The sequence below is a fragment of the Camelus dromedarius genome, chromosome 10 (genome assembly GCF_036321535.1).
Source record: "Camelus dromedarius isolate mCamDro1 chromosome 10, mCamDro1.pat, whole genome shotgun sequence".
NCBI lineage: Eukaryota > Metazoa > Chordata > Mammalia > Artiodactyla > Camelidae > Camelus > Camelus dromedarius.
This window is the reverse complement of record NC_087445.1, coordinates 71,393,680-71,412,139: the sequence shown is the minus strand read 5'-3', so window position 1 is coordinate 71,412,139 and position 18,460 is coordinate 71,393,680. Positions and strand designations below refer to the sequence as shown.

The 18,460-nt window shown below is 39.5% G+C and overlaps 1 protein-coding gene across 5 annotated transcripts in view; it reads right to left on the bottom strand.

The window, feature by feature from the left end:
* Positions 1-18,460, bottom strand: part of GARNL3 (GTPase activating Rap/RanGAP domain like 3) — a 138,697-nt gene that overhangs the window by 86,461 nt on the left and 33,776 nt on the right. The gene's annotated exons all lie outside the window — the stretch shown is intronic.

Below are 18,460 nucleotides of genomic sequence, written 5' to 3'. Positions count from 1 at the left end.
AGACAGTGCCCAAGAGAGAAAAGGGAAAAACAAAATCAAACCTTCACTTGGTTACGATCTGCCAGGCACTATGAGGGATTCCTTTAGAGTTCCTGCACTGCCCAATACTGTAGCCACTAGCCCCATTTAAATCCAATTATAAATTAATTAAGATAAAATAAGAAACATTCAGTTCCTCTGTTGCTCTGCCTACATTTCAAGTGTTCAATAGCTGCTACACTGGGTAGTGAAAATGACAAATTTCATTAGTCACAGAAAGTTCTGGACAGGACTGTGATATGCTGGACTTTGATGCAACTCTGGGTGACCAAGATTAATTCAGTTTCTCAGGCTGAAACTCCTTCAGTTAGCTAAATACACTAAAAATGGTGGAAATTCACATAATTTAATATCCAGAGTAGAGGCTTGGTCCAATCTCAGCCAAACTGTAACTGACTCTTTTAACATGAAACAGTAGTCAATGTATTAGCTGTTTTATTTCCAGAAAAGTACTATCCAAGCAATAATATCCATTTGTATGATTTAACAATTTAATGCAAAAGAAAAAATTAAAATAGGAAGAATGAAGTGTTATTCATTAACTACTATAAATAAAAGTATTATTAGTTTAATATTAGAGGCAATTAGATGAGAAAATTTCCTAAATTAATACATACATTTTCAAAAACCAAAAAGTTCTTTTCCTCTCTACTTAATTGCTTTGTTTCTTCGGGCTGGTGTCTGTTTCCACACCTAAAGCAGTGCTAGGATTCCCTGCAATCTCTGTTTATCACACACTGTGTACTTGGGATTCAGGCATATCTGAATCATAGAAACAGTATTTTAACCTAGGAAAAAATCTTTAAGCATTTATGTAAATTATATCTTTAAAAATAATATTTCAGATTTCCACCCCCTGCCCCATCTCCTTTCTTTAAAATGAGTGGTTACAAGGGTGGGTTTTGGGACCCAGCTGACCAAGTTCAAATCTCAGTTCCACATTTACTAGCTGTGTGACCTTAGGCAAATCACTTAATTTTTCCTTTCTAAATTTTGTATTTGTTATCCCTAAAATTAGGGCAATGATTGTGGCGACTTTAGGGCTCGAGGAGAGAATTCAGTAATATAAAACACAGAATGAGCCTAGAATAGTGCCTGGACATAGGAAGTGCTCAAGCATGTTATAACAATGCATATTATAACAGTATCGTAACGATTAAAATAAAATGCCCTGATTATTGTTAGTATGATTAGACTATTTTAATGCTGCACTTAAACTCTTCGAAGCTCTGTTTAAACATTGGTCTATCTTGCCAACATTATTGAGAACCTGTTTCTCAGGGCTGGTACTAAGTGCTGGATTTATAAAGAAAAATGCAACATGATCCTGCCCTGGAGGAGCACAGAGCCCAGTGGGAGAGAAAGACGCACACACATATAAACAGATAAATCACCACACAACCTAGTTAAATGCCACAGCACAGAAGCAAGGATAGGGCACTGGGGGAAGGCACAGGCTGGAGAGACAACTCTGCCTGGGGGAGCCGAAGGTTTCATTGCTATAATGCAATTTCTTCTGGTAGCTGTATAGGACCTTTGAGAAATGACTCCTAGCATAAGCAGATTTTTTTAAACTACAAATACTGGTCAAGCAGACCATTTGCATATGCAAATCACAGATATGAAGACAAACACATACACCCCTGATTTAGAAAGTACTGCTCAGAAGGGAAGAAAGGAAGTTAAAATGTTTCCATCAAGAAAAGGCTGGGGGATAAGGGCTAAACATGGGCTGAATGAGCCTTCACAGACTGGTGTGTGCTGCTCCTGGGCCCTCGTTCACTTCTGCTGCCTGCAGAGAGAGGCGAGAGTGTGGGGAGTAGGGACCAGAGGAGAGGTTCTCTTCTTCCCACTTTTTCACCCCAGTCCTAGTCTGCCTGTGCCAAAGGGCGGGGAAAAGATTTGGGAGGCTGGGCAGCTGGAGTGCAGAGCACAGGGTGCATGTCAGAACACGCAGATTGGTTAGAAGATTCTCTAGCTGGGAAGATAAATGTTGACTGAAGAACCACCAAAGCCTTGGATCAGGGCTCAGACTTTTCTTATCATCCTCATCTCTGGCTACCATCCTCAGAAACTCAATGTCCATCATGATGATTCATCTCATGTCTTGAGCTCACGGCCTTTTGTTTTCTCAAATCTAATGACCTCACTTGACTTCACGGCTTTGCCATCGACTTCTAAGACCCCAAACATGCTCTCACCCAGACTGGTACAGCTTTGTCATCACAGCACCTAACTTATAACCCACTCTGGCTCTTTCAGTACATATTCTAGCTGGGGATCAACCCTGTACTTACCAGCACACAGACCTTCGTACTGCTGACTGCTCCTCAAGCCCATCAAGTCAAGTCCCAGCTCTCAACCACTCCCACCAAGTAAACTCTCACTCTTCCTCTTCTGTGTTCAAAGAAACAAGTTTCCATACGACTAAGCCTATGTCAAGCTCCTGCTCCTTGACCACGGCTGGGTTGTCACTGCCACTCCCCATTTCTTTTATCCATGCCTTTTTCACTTCCCATCACATCTCCCATCTTGCCTCTGGCTTGTCAGTCACCAAATTACCACTTCAGAAACACATTTTCTTCTAAGCAGTGGCCTTTCCATCTATTCTATTCAGCAATCTGAGGCAAGTCAGGATGAGTAGTCATCTAACCCTCCATCTCAAAATATATCCATCTTGATTTCCCACTAAAATAATATCTGACCCACAGTCCCTGATACTCAGATTCCCAGTAAAATATTTGTAAAGATTCAGCACAAAAGATGACACTTCATGAGCCTGAAGACTGATTGTCCATCCTATGGCCAAAATATCAGGACACTTTCTACTCACTATATGGCCAGTGGAGAAGAACCGGGAAACATATTTGGTTACTGACTTTGTTGCCTGAACCAGTAAATTTGTTCACAGAAAGCTGGAGGGCAATTTACTCTTCTTTCCATCATCTCCTCTTGGCTAAGAAACACTGGGTCCATATGAAGAGTGACAATAAAATACTGGGAGTCATCCTTTTACTTCATGAAATACTGCATTTTGAGGTAGCCGCAGCCATTCCAGCACCAAGAAAACATTGGGCAAGATGTGGGGAGGGAGGGAGACAAAGTCCATCTTAGAAAATACAAAGCAAAAAGTGCCACAGGTAGGGAGAGAGACAGGAAGGGTCCTGGTAGCAGAGCAGCCTAGGGAACACAGTTTTGCCAATACGCCAAGCAGTTGGCCGCACCAAAGTGTCGCTGGGGATGGGGAGAGATTTAACCTTCATAATCTCCATCGCATTCTTTAATCTACACAGGTGGTATTTTCTCACGCTTTTGTAAAGAGCTAAGCAAACATTACTTTAATAATCCTCTTCCAACCAGACTGCTACCTGTAGCCCCCTAAGTCCCGGCTGTATGTATAAATTCTAGAGCCACTGGTTCAGAGCAGCAGAAAGTCAAGCACAGAACATCCTATCTCATTCCCGTGAGCTTTACAAGATAAACACCAACTAGACCATGGATATTTGGATATTGATCCAGATGTTTAGTTCAGAGCAGCTGCAGTACCCAAAAGGACAATGAGAGCTGAAGGCCAGTTGTACATTGTCTGTTGAAAATACAAGGTTTGAATAGCTCTTTGTTTTCATTTGAAGATTTTGTAAGAAAAAAAACAAACAAAAAACAACGCAACATTGTAAATCAACTATACTTCAAAAAAAAAAAGGAGTTATGAAAAAAATGCTACATATTATCCTGAAAACTAAAAAAGGAAGCACATCATTTTTTTTCACTATGAAACCAAAAAAAATTTTAGAAAAGCAGTTGTAGTCCTCAGTGAGACAGAAAACACAATTTTTGCAACAAGTGTATACAGCTTGTGGAAGTGGGCAAGATTTAAAAAAAAAAAAGAGGACCAAAAATGAAAATATAGAATTTAAATCCTGATTGGAGGAAGAAAGCAAAATGTTTACTGTAGAAAACAGACACAGTAATGTTTATCATTTGAGATGGTTTCCTAGAATGAAAAGGAACAAAATAAAATGAAAATAATGAGAAAGAAAAGACAGTTACAGAGGACAGAGAAAAAGATCTTCCTTACTGCTTCAAGGGGGAAAATGAGCACTAATCAAAGATAAAGCTGAAGAAAATATTCATCTGTAACATAAGACCTGGGTCTAAGTACCACAAAGATGCAATGTTTTAGGCTAAACTGGTAAGAAGAGAAAATGCAGACAAACTATGGGAAACATTTTAAAAATAAAAGAATAAAGAAGATTTGAGAAAGCTTCAGGCAGGAAATGTTAACAAGAAAAAAAATAAACTGAACCGTCTCAGGCTTCTTTATGAACACTAAAGGGCAGAAGATAACTATACTGGGTTGAACGGTGTTCCCGCTGACCCTGAAATTTATATCCACCTGGAACTTCAAAATGTGCCCTTATTTGCAAAGAGGGTCTCTGCAGATGTAATTAAGTAAGTTAAGATGAGGTCACTGGATTAGGGTGGGACCTACGTCCAATGGCTGGTGTCGTTATAGGAGAAAAGAGAGGTTGGTGCAGATACATAAATGCAGATTAGGAGGCCATGTGCTGCAGAAGCAGTGACTGGAGTGGTCAGCTACAAGCCAAACGGTGTCAGGGATTGTTGGCAACCTCCGAAGCTGGAAGAGGCAAAAAAGGATTTTTCCCCAGAACCTTCAGAGAGGGAGTGTGGCCCTGCTGACATCTTGATTTCAGACTTCCAGCCTCCGGAAGTACAAGAGAATAAATTTCTGTTGTTTTAAGCCATTCCATTTATGGTAATTTGTTATGGCAGGCCTAGAAAAATAATACAATAACAATAGATCAAAATTTGTGAGGTTTTAAGAGAGAAAGATGATGACTCAGAAATTTAAAAAACCAGCCAAGCTGTTCTTAGGAAAGGCATAGCTCGAGACATTTTCAGACACAGAATGACTGAGAAAAGATAACCCTCACGTACTGCATAAAAAAACTTACCTGGAACTGCAGGGCAAGGATGCCTGCAACCATGATATTTACTATTATTCTAGTTACAGCCAATGTGTAGTCAATGCAATCAGACATTAAGAAGAAATAAGAGATTTAGATGGAAGAAGACAAAATTGTCTGTGGAAGAGCATCTATGTCTTCAAAAAGAGAATACTTTGTTTTTAAGTAAAGAAGCACAATAAAATATATAGCCTCATTTTGTATATAAATTTAATTACTAAAGGGACATACACTAAATCTTAATAGTGATTATCTGTAGGTAATAGGATTACAGATAAATTTAATTTTCCTGTGCTTTTTCAGTATATTTCAAATTTTCTATAATCAGCATATATTCCTTTTATAATCAGAAAAGTATGTTTAAAAGTATATCAACACACACATACACACCCAAAGACTGGGAAGTAACAAAATATTTAAGAAAAGAAAAATGGAATTGATCAGACACCAGGTATTTAGCAAAACTGATCTTTTAGCTAACACAGCTATGTACAACTGGGGATATAGCAAAAAAGAACAATGGCAGCAAGCTATGTACAACTGGGGATATAGCAAAAAAGAACAATGAGTCCTGCCCATTAGAAAAGGTAAGAAATCTGCACAAATAATTACAGTGTAAAACATGACAGGTGCCACAGAGAAATGCAAAGAACTGCAGGGATCTGAAAAGTGAAAGATGACTTTCTCATAGGGAAATCAGGTAAGAACATACAACCAACAGGATTTGGTAAGAGAGCGGATGTGGGCTATGGGTGATTTCCTGGTTTGTGAAATCAGCAACTGAAAGGGAGGTAGAGCCACTCATGCCATGATTTGGGTGGTGAGTTCAGGAGTGGGTATTTTAAGGTTCAACTGCCCATGGCGATGCCCAGTGGGCATCTATATGCCATGAATAGAGACCTGAGAAGAATATAAGGATCTGTGAGTCTAAAGACAGTACCCGAAGTCATGGGGGTAGGCAAGATCATGAGGGAGAGCATGTCCAGTGAGAAGAGTGTCTGAGGCAGAATCCTGAGGAGCAGCCAAATGTAAGGGCAGGCAGAAAAGAAGAGATTCCCACAAGAAGCTGGGAAGGTGAAGTCGGGAGGCGGGAGGAAAAATAGGAGAAGGCAGAGGTGTTGACGCCAAGGGAGGAGGAAGTTTGAACAGGGCGCAGGCGCAGGTGGGCCTGCGGGATAAAGACTAGAAGCATCAACTGGATTTGGTAGCAGGGAGGTCTCGGGTGACCTTGGCAAGAGGAGGCCCAGCAAAGAGCCAGAAGGCGAATTTGGAAGGGAAACTGTGGGACTATCATCTCAGGGATCAAAAAGAGAATTTAGAGTGGCTGAAATGTACTCCCAAAGCAATTAAAAAGTCTTCACATCTATTAAGCAAACACAGCTTGAGACTGTATTTTAAGACTGTAACACAGTGATAACTGCCATTTAAAAAGCTGAAGTCAAAAAGCACACAGTCCTTCTCTTACACATAATGGAGCCCAAAGCAACTACTTTAATTAAGTGGGTAAAACAGTTCAATATAAAAATAAGAATATTAGTTGTGGCATGAAACTGGGAGCCCTTTTTGGTAGGTCAGTCATGGTGGCTACACTGGATTTGGGGCATGCCTTTTCCTAAATTCACCCAGCGAAGGGGAAAAAGGGAGCAAATTCTACAACCTACAGATACTCTCCTCTCTTACAAAGAGTGTGAATCTGCTCCAGCCCACTGAAGGGATGTGTACCCCTAGGAAGCAGGGACTCGACCAGAGACAGGAGAAAGCTGAAGACAAGGGTCTCAGCTCAGGGGCGCTGAGAGAGACCAAATGCAGCCTCAGATGCTCTGGGTCCCACAGCCGCAGAGAAATTTCTCACAAGTTGCCAGCCAAGGGGCAACGAATAAGTTTAAACCACTAGAATTTATTCTGAGGGCCTGACAAAGAGCTCTGAATGTTCAGAGCCCACACGGTGAAAGGCTGGCAAAAAGACAAAATTCCTTTTCAAGGTAACATCACTAAAAGAAGTAAAAGAGTGGTTTTCAAATTGTTGGGTGTGTGTTCACGGCTGTTCAATACTACAATTTTGATGGCAGACCTGCCTAAATTCAGAAGTAAACACATACGTACAAAAGCACCTTTCAGAAAACTGAAAATATTTTCTATTCATAGGAGCAGCATACAAAGGTATATAACATTATATATTTTTGATGAAGCTTAAACTTTTTCTTTGCTGCAACTGATAATATATACTGCTGAGCCTGGTCTTACTGAAAGCTGAGGTGGGCATGCGACAGGACCTGGTATAGGGCAGAGGTCACTTTGGCACAGATAAGATGTGAGACGCAACAGGTATTATCAAGCAGACATCAAGAAAGATTGTGTGTTTGAGACACACGTGAGAATTTTACCTCCAGAGTATACAAGAGACCACAATCAAGACAGAAAACTCGATTTGCTGTGAAGAATTAACCAATAAACAATATGCTAACAGTTTGTATCTCTGGTTATACAAAATATAAACTATTGTATATTGATCAAAATTTGAAAGTATTTTTTCTTATATGAGGTTAGTTATTCCTGGGGATTCAAGATAGATTCATTAACTGCTAAGCACTTGCCCCATTATTCTAGATGAATAAATGCACTCTTTTTCAAAAAAAAAAAAAAAAGGAAAGTATGTTCACAGTACACCAGTTGAAGGGTACCATGTCCCACCAGCTGAAGATCACTAGAGTTACAGAACAAAGACCCCAGGGTGCCAGCAGAAGGTGCAGGAGCCAGAGATTGTGAGATGAGCTGAGGGGCCACAGCAGCAGCGAGGGTCACCCTGAGGAGGACGTGCAGCAGCACAGGAAGGGGAGACATGTGTGGCCACCAAAAGGAGCAGGAGCAACCCAGGCCCAAGGAGGGAAGTCTAATTTTGAAACTGGAGAGCATGCTGGTGCCCGAATATCATTGAAGTGGCTGCTTCCAGGGTCGATTTTGCCTGGGAAAATTTGGAGGACTTGTTTGGTATATTTATTATGGTGTGTTTAGCTAGTTGATTTGGAAGACTTTTGGACACCAACTATCCAGACTATTAACACAGGGCTCAGTGCTCAAGATGGTCACCAAATGGCTGGTCAGGTGATGCTAATTCTCTCCAGCTGTTTTTGATCCTAGGAAAATAGGTCATAAAATCACACTAATCAATAAGTAGGGTAGGGAGGAGACAAGGGTTAAAACTATTCTATAAACTAGACTACCATCAGTGGGGGACAGAGGATGTGCTGTTAAGGGCTAGAAGCTGAATACAGAAATATTTTAAAATTTATGCTCTATCTTACTGTTTCAAAAAGATTTAAAGCAGCTTACTGAAATATACCTTACTCAAAGGAGAAAGTCAGACAGAACAAATTCAGAACAAGAGAAAATTAGATGTGGGTAAATAAACTGAAAACAAGAGAATAAGATTAGGTTGCATGTTATAAAATCCTGTAAGGCTGTTGGAGGCAAGCCATAAATAGGGTCCTGAGCTTCCTAGAGGCCAACGTAAAGAGGGAAAAACCCAGCCACTCAGAGGAGTCCCACTGCTTAAAATGTTAACAACAAAGCAGCTTTTTGGTCCTGAGAAAAAGCTTTTCTCATAGGTCCTCTTAAAGGAGACACTATGTGGCAGACGGAGAAAACTCCTTAAGAGTTTCCTGCAAGAGACATACCGTCCAGAACCATGTGGCTCTTTTCCACTCTGTTCCTCAGTGCAGGTTTAAGGCAAAAGGCCAAGGTGCAGATCAAGAGAAGCAAGACTAAGAAGAGCCAAGACAGGCAGGCCAAGTGTTTGTAGCTAACTTATGGTTGGGCCTAATCCAGGAATTAAATTTAAACCATTTATAGCATGGACATCTCTTTGGATAATTCTTTATGAACATTCTTCTTAAAATCAAGCTTTTGTTAAGATTTAGACCAAAGAGAGTTTGAAATTACACATTTCAGCTAAAACACACAGCAGAGCTACTCTGTGCTGCTGATTAAGGGCAGAGGTGTTTGCTCTAACAATCAACCTAATTTCCTTAAAAACAGTCTATAAGGAGCAAGGCTACGAGAGCTCGGGCTTGTAGACTAAGAGATTAAGCACAAGGGCTCTTGGAGTCAGACCTGAGTTTGAGCATAACCTCTACGCTCACTAACTGTGGGAACTCTCTGAGATCCTCCGATACATGGGAATCTATTCAATGTCCGCAAACGTATTCTGAGCATCCACAGTGTGTAGTGTAATCAAATAATATCCACTGCCTTCAGTCGTTTGTGAGGATTAAATAGGGGAAGTCACCGAAAATATTTAGCCCAGTGACTAGGTGCATAGTGAGCATTCAGTAAATGTTAAAACTAATAATAATAACAACAAAATAATCATAATAAAAGGTTTCTGGTTCCATTCTAATGCATAAATAATTACATGATTAAGGTCTCCAAGTTCATTACTGAAAATAGCCTGGAATTTTAGCCTGGAAAATGTTCGATGTCAGCCACAAAGGCATCAAAAATATCAGAGTCCCACATTTTTAAACCTTGTTAACTCACTGATAACTCCAGGATAAATGTTGTGCCTTGTGGTACCTACATGAGTCAACCTGCTATAAAAGCCTTAGATATAAGCTGGTTAAATATTAGAGAGCATCTGCCAAAATTATGATTCTAGTTGTCGACTGCTGAAGTCTTGATGTTCTGATGTTCCTGAGGGAAATATGCTAGTACCTTCACTCATCTCTCAATTTAGTGATACTACATGGAATATAATTCTCCCATAAAATGCCTCTGAAAATAAAAAGCCTCCTCAACCCTGAACAGAGAACAAAACTGCACTGTATTAGGGATGCCGGGCAGGCAGCTAAATCACTCATTAGCCAAGAGTCATCTTTCTGCACAACAGTCCCACAGGCAAAATTCAAATTCGTGCCTGAGCAAAAATACAAATTACTACATATCAGCCTTCAAAAATCTTCACACAGTCAAAATCTTAAACATTAAAATCTGCAGATGCCAACCAAGCTCATGATAAACCAACCTTTTTGGTTGTACTTAGTACAGCCAAACATCCTTTGAGGCCACCCTGAGTTCATAGCAACAAAACCATGCTACCGTCACAGAGACACGTCTGTATGTTTCTTTCTGATACACAGGGGAACTTGCAGCTGGTCCACATGCAGGCTCGAGCCATTTAGGTACAAATTTTAAAAGGAATAGACAATATACTACCCTATTTTATCCTGACTTGAAATTTCCTGCCGATCATGTCTTTACCGGAAGTATCAAGACGTGGGGTTACATGAGGATCTGTAGCTGGCCTGGGCAGCAGAGAGGTCCATATGGTACCCAGACCATTCATCACTTGTAACATATCAGTTTCTTCTCCATTGAGTCAAAGGCCAGGAAAAGATCAATAAAAGCTACAAACAATCTTATGATTTTCCTGACAGATTCCGATACAATGTGATGAAGAATGGTCTATGGGGTAATAGCTGTGCCTTGCTTAGAATGCTGCCATGAGAGGCCAGACTTTCAATTCATCAAAAAGAAAAATGGCATACGTTTTAGACCGAATGCACTGCAAGCTAATGAATCTAACTATATTGGAGTGGGGGGGAATCAAAGAAGCTTGTTTTCCTTTTTCCTTATTTATTTTTGATGGGGTTAGGCTACTCTCTAATTTCAACCAAACTGAACCAATTATTCATTCATTCAATTAATATTTACTAAGTAACTAATACTGTGCATTGTGGTTGGTACTAGGGACACAGTCCTAAATAAAGAGTCATGATTCCTATATTTAGGGAGTTGATAATCTATATCATTGTTCATAGGATTAAAAAAAAAAAGTGCTAGGGATGACAGTCCACTAGTAGAGAAGACATTTTAACCAGGTGCTTTTTTGTTTGAGCTTTTAAATCATCGACTGTATTAGGGAATGTTACAAATACATTTGGGGCTTCCTGCCCAGTTCATGCTTTTTTTGGAGGGTTTTTTTTTGTATATATATATAATTTTATTGAAGTATAGTCAGTTTACAACGCTGTGTCAATTTGTCGTGTACAGCACAATGATTCAATCATACATGAACATACATACATTCATTTTCATATCCTTTTTCACCATAGGTTACTACAAGATATTGAATATAGTTCCCTGCACTGTTCAGCATGAACTTGTTTATCTATTGTATATATATCAGTATCTGCAAAACTCTAACTCCCAGTTTATCTCCTCCCACCCCACCCTCTACTGGTAACCGCAAGTTTGTTCTCTATGTCTGAGAGTCTGTTTCTGTTTTGCAAATAAGTTCATTTGTCTTTTTTTTTTAGATTCCTCATATACCTGAAATCATATGGTATTTTTCTTCCTCTTTCTGGCTTATTTCACTTAGAATGACAATCTCCAGGTCCATCTACATTGCTGCAAATGGCATTATTTTTTTTTATTGGTGAATAGTATTCTATTGTATAAATATACCACAACTTCCTTATCCAGTATCTGTAGATGGACATTTAGGTTGTTTCCATGTCTTGGGCTATTGTAAATAGTGCTGCTATGAACATTGGGGTGCATGTATCTTTTTGAATTAAGGTTCCCTCTGGATATATGCCCAGGAATGAGATTGCTAAATCATATGGTAAGTCTATTTTTTAGTTTTTTGAGGAATCTCCATACTGTTTTCCATAATGGCTGCACCAAACTACATTCCCACTAACAGCATTGAAGGTTTCCCTTTTCTCCACACCCTCTTCAGTGTTTATCGTTTGTGGACTTCTGAATGATGGCCACTCTAACTGGTGTGAGGTGATACCTCATTGTAGTTTTGATTTGCATTTCTCTGATAATTAGCAATATTGAGCATTTTTTATGTGTTTATTGGACATTTGTATGTCTTCAATGGAGAATTGCTTGTTTAGGTCTTCTATCCACTTTTCAATTGGGTTATTTTTTTTTCTTATTAAGTTGTATGATCTGTTTATATATTCTGGAAATTAAGCCCTTGTCAGTCTCATCTTTTGCAAGTATTTTCTCACATTCCATAGGTTGTCTTTTTGTTTTGCTTATGGTTTCCTTTGCTGTGCAAAAGCTTACAAGTTTAATTATGTCCCATTTGTTTGTTTTCGCTTTTATTTCTATTGCCTGGGTAGACTGCTCTAGGAGAACATTGCTGAGATTTATGTCAGATAATGTTTTGCCTGTGTTTTCTTCTAAGAGGTTTACAGTGTCTTGTCTTATGTTTAAGTCTTTAAGCTATTTCGAGTTTATTTTTGTGTATGGTGTGAGGGGGTGCTCTAATTTCATTGATTTATGTGCAGCTGTCCAGTTTTTCTAACACCACTTGCTGAAGAGACTGTTTTTACTCCATTGTATGTTCTTGCCTCCTTTATCAAAGATTAGCTGACCAAAACTTTGTGGATTTATTTCTGGGCTCTCTATTTTGTTCCATTGATCCATGTATCTGTTTTTGTACCAATACCATGCTGTTTTGATTACTGTCAGCTCATGCTCTTTGAAACTGACTTTTGTCTCTATCCTTCTCAGAGAGAATCTGTCCTATCCACAAACTTTGCTGAGGATATGGGGTCTAGGAGGCCACAATTATATCACATGACCCCACTACTCTGAACACAACTGTTTGAATCAGGGATAGACAGCTGGACCAGAGGAACCAGTCCATAACATTCTATTTGGAATTTGAAATTAGGGTCCAAGTATGAACAGACTATGATGAGCAATGGAGATGCAAGACCAAGGGTACTGAGGTAGATGGAAATCAATTTAATAATAAAAACAGTTAATAAGTAGTGTTCCATGTGGTATATATGTATACTATGTGGTATATATTATATATGTGTGTGTGTGTGTGTGTGTCTGTGTATGTGTATGTGTGTGTGTATATATATATATATATATATATATATATATATACACATACACTATGTGGTATATATGTGTGTGTGTGTATATATTTATGTGTGTGTGTGTGTGTGTGTATATATATGGACACCACAGCTTCTTTCATAAGAAAGAATAAAATAATGCCATTTACAGCAACATGGTTGTACCTGGAGATTGTTATACTAAGTGAAATAAGCTAGAAAGAAAAAGAAAAATACCATATGATATCACTTTTACATGTGGAATCTAAAAAAATGACACAAATGAACTTCTTACAAAATAGAAACAGACTCACAGACATAGAAAACAAACTAATGGCTACCGGGGGGAAGTAGAGGAGGGGTGGAGGGATAAATTGGGAATTCAGGATTTGCAGATACTAACTACTATATTAAAAATAGATAAACAAGGTCATACTGTATAGCACAGGGAACTATACTCAATATCTTGTAATAGCCTATAATGAAAAAGAATATGAAAAGGAATACACACATACATATAAAACTGAATCACTATGCTGTACACCAGAAATTAACACAGCATTGTAAACCAACTATATTTCAATTAAAAAAAAAAAAAACCAGTTGATGAGAACTTAGTATGCCAGGCCCTTGCCAGGGCCTAGAAATGCAACAATGAACAAGGCAGACATGGTTCCCCTTCTCACCTCTAGTGGATGACAGAGTAGTTAGTAATCAAATAAATGAAATCAATACCAGTTGTGATAAATACCATTAAGAAAATAAAGAGGATGCTGAGTTGAGAATAGCATGAAGAGGACTACCGTAGAGAGAGTGGTCAGGGGAGGCCTCTCTGACAATGTGGAATTTAAGCTGAGACCAGCCATGAGCAGTGCTGGGGAAGCCATCCCAGGAAGAAGGAACAACAAGTGCAAACTGGGAAGAACTCAAATGAGTCTAAAGATGAAAATCAGGCCAGATGTCTGAAGCACCGTGAGTAAAGGGCATGAAAGGACGTGGGAGAGGAAGGCAGAACAGTGATCACGCAGGATCTTGTAGGGCTTTGTAAAGGGTCTGAACTTGCAGTGCAGTGGGCCACTGAAGGGTCTTCAGAAAGAAAAGACAATATGTTGTCAACATTTTAAAACATCACTCTGGCGTAAGGACAGACATATAACCAATGAAATAGAAGAGAAATCCCAGAAATTAACCCTTGTATACATGGTCAATTGATTTTTGACAAGGATGCCAAGACCATTCAATGGGAAAAGGACAGTCCTTTCAAGAAATAATGCTGAGAAAACTGGATATCCATGTGCAAAAGAATAGAGCTGGACTCTTACCTTATACCATATGCTAAAATTAACTCAAAGTGGATCAAAGACATAAATATAAAAGCTACTACTATAAAACTCTTAGAAGAAAACAAGGGGAATCTTCATGACATTGGATTTGGCCATGATTTCTTGGATAAAACAACAAAAGTACAGGTCATAAGAGAAAAAAAAAACAGATAAAATGGACTTCATGAAAATTAAAAATTTGTGTGCATCCAAGGGCATTGTCAACAGGATAAAAGGACAACCCACATAATAGGAGATAGGAGAAAATATTTGCAAATCATGTATCTGATAAAGGTTTAATATCCAGACTATATTATGAACTCCTACAATTCAACAACAAAACAAACAATCCAATTTTAAAATGGGCAAAGGCCTTAAATACCATTTTTCCAAAGAAGATATACAAATGGTCAATAAGCACATAAAAAGATGCTCAACATTATTAATCATTAGTGAAAGGCAAATGAAAACAACCATGAGATATCATGTCACACCTATTAGGCTGGCTATTAAAAAAAAAGGAAAATAAGTGTTGGTGAGAAGGAAGAGAAACTAGAGCCCTGGTGCACTGCTGGTGGAAGTGATGCAAAATGGTGCAGCTGCTGTGAAACTGGTTTAAGAGTTTCTCAAAGAAGGTGAAAACAGAATTACCACACAATCTAGCAATTCCACTCCTAGTTAATATATCCAAAGAAAATCAGTGGCTTGAGCACATATATACCAATGTTCATAGCAACATTATGCTCAATAGCTAAAAAATGGAAACAATCCAAGCAACCACCCATAGATGAATAAACAAAATGTGGTATATATGTGGTGGAATATTATTCAGCCATAAAAAAGAATTAAATTCTGATACATGCTATAACATGGATGAAACTTGAAAATATTATGCTAAATGAAATAAACCAGGCACAAAGAGAACAAAGATTGTGTAATTCCACTTACATGTATTTGGAAAATAGGCAAATTCATAAAGGCAGAGATATAATAGAGGTTACAAGGGCCTGGGGAAGGAGGGGAATGGGAAGTTATTATTTAATGGGTAGAGTTTCTATTTGGTATGTTGAAAAATGTTTTGGAAGCTGATAGTGGTGATGGTTGCATCACATTGTTGATGTACATAATGGCCCTGAAATACACACTTAAAAATGGTAAATTTTATGTTGTATGTATTTTACCATGATGAAAAGAAATATTTGAGAAAAAACACCACTGTTGAGAAAAATGGACTGGAGAGAGGAAACCAGGCTATAGGGGCAGCTGGTGTGCAGAGAGGAGAATGGTACTGACATGCAGTGAAAACTGAAGCTGAGAAATCACAGGGACGGGAGAGAAACAGAGAATAGCTGTTTGATGGCTTCCTAGTCACATGAAGCCCAGCTGTGCTTCCTGCACTTCATTCTGGCAAGATTCATCCACATCATTTCGGTGAATTACTTAATACTTGAGCTGGACTGAGTGGATCTCTGTTTCTTGCAATGAAACCAGCCCTAATTAAGGCAGGGAACACAGCTGGGAGCCAGCTAAGATGCAGCCTGGAGACTCAAAGTCTGAAGCGGTTGGTTTCCGAAGCTTGACTATGTATAGTTCCAAGTGAGCAGAAAACTGGTTTTTCCCTCCCCCTCCTCTGCGCCCAGCACAGCGCCTGACACGTGGTGGGAGCCTTCAGTGCAGAGCTGTTGAATCAGGCTGAGAAACTTTGCTGTGAGTCTATAGTGGTCTGAGCTCCACTTTCTCACTCACCAAATTTATACCCAGTTGAAACCTAGGGAGCTAAGCCCCTACGTTGCCCTCATTACTGATATGAATGGTCAATTTATTCTTCACAAGGACTTCTATCTAATTTGCTAAAGGTCAGAAGAAGTTTATGGTACAATTTCAGTTTTACAGAATCCTGAGTACCCCTCTACAAAGTCTGAGTTCCAGGATGCTCAGACCAATTGGGTGCCCAACAATATTCATCAAACTGATACAGGAGGGAAGCAGGCAGGGCACAACCATTAAATGAAGGACACAGCAGTTAGTACCAAGATGGTGGAAGAGTCAACTCCCAGTAGACCTTGAGCTTCAATAAATGCTCACTGAAATATAACAGCATGTTAAATGGCACTCCCACAGGTGCCAGGACAGTTTTAAGGCTGACCATAAAAGGTCAAAAAGGGTGTGTGATGGCCCCATTCCTGGGAATCCCAGCCCCTTCCTCAAAGTAGTTGGAGTAATCCTCCCACTTATTAGCATATGAAGCTACCGAGCCTGTAAAAACTAACCACCGGTACACCTCGTGGCCTCTCTGCCTTCTGTGTGAGTCAGCCCTGCACTCTGTCTAGGGAGTGTGTATTTACTTTTACTTTACACTGAGCATCCAATGCCGACACCTCATGGCCTTTCTCTTGCCCTCTGAAACAGCCTGCACTCTGTCTATAGAGTATGTATCTCTCTGAATGCATCCACCTTTACTCAACTGTGACTCGCTCTTGAATTCTTATCTGTGTGAAGCTAATGACCCACACTTGGCAGGGCGCGTCCCAGGGACTCAACCAAGACCTGGGACGTGGCCATCCTCTTGCCCCACATTTTCCTGTAACAAAACAAGGTGTAAGAAAAATTAAACTTGCTTTCTTATGAACATAGAACACATAAATTGGTTCTGAATTTAATAATACTCTGTCGTTTGTAGGTGAGAGAAAACATCTCCTCCCTTAAAACACTGGAGTCAGAATTTCAAGAGATCCTTAGATGGCAAAATTGGAACTTGTTCACTGCATCTTTCTCAACCATTCCAATCTCCAGCTCATGTCATTTCTAACATGGGAAAACTAGAAACACTGATTTTACAAAAAGAGGGAAACCATTCCACAAATAATTGTTTATCACCTTGCTGGGCTATCATATACCAATTAACTTTGAAGACTTTGGTAACTTTGAAGACTATATAACAAGAAGAAGATACAGCTAAATGAAAAAAGAGGAATGCAAAATCAAATATATAATGTGATTTATAACCATATAGAAAAGGTGTTTATAGCTATAAAAGTTGGAAGGTATCAAAAGGAGATGAAAACACTTGCTGCAAGGTGGTGAAATTGTACATGGAATTTTAAAACATATTTAAAATTTACTTTAAAATACTTAAGAAGTCAATTATAAACACACACACACACACACACACACACACACACACACACACACACACACACACACAAACACACACACACACACAATCATGGCTCCAGAGTAAAATCTTGAACAAACGGATTGAAGAACTTTTGGTCAATGGGCTGCCTCCTCAGGCCAGGGTAACTGATGACTAGTCTGGAATTCTCTAAGGCAGGGGTTCTTCAAGTATGGTTCAGGGGCCAGCAGCACCAACATCATCTGGGAACTTGTTAGAAATACAAATTCTGGGTTAACTCTGATCTACTGGATTTGAAATTCTGGGGATGGGGTCCAGCGATTTGTTGTAATAAACCTTCCAGGTGACTCTGATGCCTGCTCAAGCTTGAAACCACTGCTCTCAAGTACGTTCCCAGTCTGATATTCTGTGATCTCTGCAAGTCTATAAAGGGTCTTCCTCCACACCTATGGTGCCTCCCCCAAACACTGCTCTTGCTGTTTACAAGAGCTCCATACAACTTATTAGATCAAGTTCAAAGTCTTCACCTGAGAGTCAAGGTTCTACTTTTGCTACCAAATTTCATCTTTACTACTACAGCTAGTTACCAGGGACTGTGTTTACATGCTTCATCTCATTTAATCCTCCTGAGAACCCTATAAAGTAGATAATATTAATATCCCCATTTCATAGGTGAGAAAACTGAGGCCAAAAGAAGTTTAAGATCATACAACTAGTAAGTGATGAAATGAGAATAATAACTTCAGAGCACAAGCTCTGAAGCACCACTGAAGTTCAGAGAAGTTCACAGAGATAAGAAGCAATGGAGATGGTATGGGAACCCAGGCCTGATTTCAAAGCCTGCCTGCTCTGTAACCACTAAGCTCTGCTGCCTTACACTCTCTGCTGGGCAAGACTGTTTGCTCACTGCCCTTCAAATACATCACTGCCAAGAATCATGCTGTTTGCAAATATCTGTCTATCTTCCTTGCCACCAATCCACATCCCACAGCCTCCATAAGGCCTTCCGTCTGCTTCCCCGAGATCAGTGGCTAAAATGGGTGGCTCCCTCCTTCTCCCAGTCCCCACCATGCCCGATCTGTATGCTTCTCACAATATTTACCAATTCCC